Source organism: Globicephala melas, chromosome 1 (assembly GCF_963455315.2).
Source record: "Globicephala melas chromosome 1, mGloMel1.2, whole genome shotgun sequence".
In the NCBI taxonomy this organism is placed as follows: Eukaryota; Metazoa; Chordata; class Mammalia; order Artiodactyla; family Delphinidae; genus Globicephala; species Globicephala melas.
This window is the reverse complement of record NC_083314.1, coordinates 136,300,305-136,302,871: the sequence shown is the minus strand read 5'-3', so window position 1 is coordinate 136,302,871 and position 2,567 is coordinate 136,300,305. Positions and strand designations below refer to the sequence as shown.

The 2,567-nt window shown below is 34.9% G+C and overlaps 1 protein-coding gene across 5 annotated transcripts in view; it reads left to right on the top strand.

Moving 5' to 3' along the window:
* Positions 1–2,567, top strand: part of NFIA (nuclear factor I A) — a 595,358-nt gene that overhangs the window by 2,954 nt on the left and 589,837 nt on the right. The gene's annotated exons all lie outside the window — the stretch shown is intronic.

Sequence of the window (2,567 nt, the reverse complement as noted above, 5' to 3'; positions counted from 1 at the left end):
TCTCCATCCTCCCCCCTCAGCCTCATAATGCACCCAGGCTTACAGTAGGGCTTTAGCTGCACTTTTTGATAACTAATTGGAGGGCAGTTAACTAAATTAATCAGGGGCTTTTTTCAGTATAAATTTTAGCTTTGTCTTTAAAAAGCTAGTTTTGCTTAAGAAACAAGTGTTTTAAAATGAGAAATACTTAGAAGGGCCTTCTCTATCTTCTATCGCTTTTTTCTTTTTTTTTTTTTTTTTTTGCTGAAGTTAATGTTGTCTTGAAGGACATAGGATATAAGAAATGCTAAATACACTTTTGATATCAAAATGGAGCAAGAAAGTGGTCTTGATAGGCAAAAGTCAAATAAAAACTTTTATTCCAACCCAAGAAGTTGTAAGCAACTTAGAAGTTAACAAACGACCAGGGTTCGAGCATGTACATTTTAACAGTAATTACCTTTGGCGCTGCCACTTATGAGAAATCTTTTGATATCTGAGCCACTTCTCTAATGCTTTAATCATGCAAATCAAGAAATAAATATTACGTATCAACTTAATCTAGCTATGTTGTGACATCTCTATTTGAAACCTTCCGGCATAAAACTAAGGAAAACCCTTGTGAAATTTTCCTTCACTCCAAATGACATGGAAGTGTCCTGAATGTCTGTATATGCTTCAAAATATAATTCTATCCAGTGGAATTACCTTCATTCTACACACATGGCATTAAAATAAAGGCAGAATAAATCTCCTCTTCCTAATGATTTGCTGATAACAAGATATTATGGGACTATTTTTATGTGAATTACAAAATACATGTGTCTTGCTTCTGCAATCAAGTTTAAAACCTCATAGTGACTATGAAATAAAGGTTATTAAATCATCCTGCAACTCCCTCACCCCACGCTATGTTCCCAAGCACTTATTCTGGAAGCATTCTCTTTAGAAATTGCCATACAATTTTTCAGTCAAGAACTATCGATCACTTAATCCAAATTTTTACAGCTCAGACTTTGTATGCCAGGAAAACACTTGGGCAGGAAGGACATGCTCTGCCTTATAATGTAAATGCCTTTAAAAATTACATGTATGCATGTATAGACAGATATAGATATAGATAAATTAGCAAGGTACTTCTATGAAATACTGTCTTACTGTGTTCAGCAATTTAAAAAAAACTGTCAACTCCAGCCTACTTCCCAAATGATTGGCAGCCCTAACGGCTGCAGACACAAGAACTCTTTTTTTTTTTTTTGCTTTTACGAAGGACTTATATTGTGCTTTCATACATGTGACTCTAATTTAACAAATACGAGTACCCACGATGTACAGAGCCCTTTCTAGGTGCTGTGGGAAACACAAGGTAAATAAGACAGTTCCCTTATTTATTTGGACAGGCGTCAAAGGAATTTATATCTGGAAAGGAATTCAGACAGATACATGGGGGTAAACTCCAAGTAACAAGGAAATGCTGAAGGGGAACATTTACACAACAGTGTAACAGTGTAAGTAAGAAGGGCTTTACTATAAGGAAATGGGAAATGGGAATTTCAGAGAGGCTGAGTGACTTACCTAGTTTCATTGAACCAGGAGCCACACCTGGGCCCTCTAGCTCAGGTCTGGGCTCCTTCCCCACATATACTCACCACGTGGAACCATGGGCAGCAGTCTGCAGCCCCAAAGAGAAGCACGCACATGGTAAACACTTGGTGAAGTGGCAAGAAGGGGACCAGGGAGAGGGTTATCAGAGAGACCAGAATTACTGTAAAACGTAAGAATTAATCTAAAGATTTATAGAAAAGGGAGAAGAACTCATATTTCATGCAGATCTTTTGTTGTTATTTGCTTGGATTCACACCTTCAGTTGTATTTATCATTTCAATTTTTTAAATGTTAATTCTCAATGGAACAACTTTTGTTAGTTATTGGCTTCTATATTCCTCAGAAGACATTGCCTAATGAAAATTTTTCTCTGCATCTGTTCTAGGTCTTTCATGATGATGATTAAAATAACTTGGAATTCACTACAATGGCTATAAATGAAAAGAATTAAAATGAGGGAATTCAGTAAATAATAAATCTTATCATATTCTCAGCATCCAGTATTTTTTCAAAAGAAAGTGTCCATGATTAACAGATTAACAGATGTACACACATTCTATTTCAAGCATTTACACACTACGTGAGCTTATTTTTAAATGCACGATTGTCTTATTTTTATCCACCACTATAAATATGTGCAACTCTATTAATATCTAAGAATGTGCATTAACGTCAAAGGTTCCTGCACACCCCAAACATTATTTTCTCACAGTATTATCAATTGAATGAAGTAGAATTTTTTTTCTCCTACATACATTAAGAAATTATCCTTACCATTTCCTTTTTGGTTAGTCTTACACAACATTTTTCAAAGTACCATTTACTATACTTAGGGAGAAACAGATACATTAAGCTATGTTCCTATTTTTTTCTTTAAATCAAATTATGATCCAAATGTACTGCATCCAGAAATGTGACTGGTTGCTTAAGCTAGCCCATGTACTTCTACTATCTTTTTTAAAATCTTGATTTCCTGTGATTAT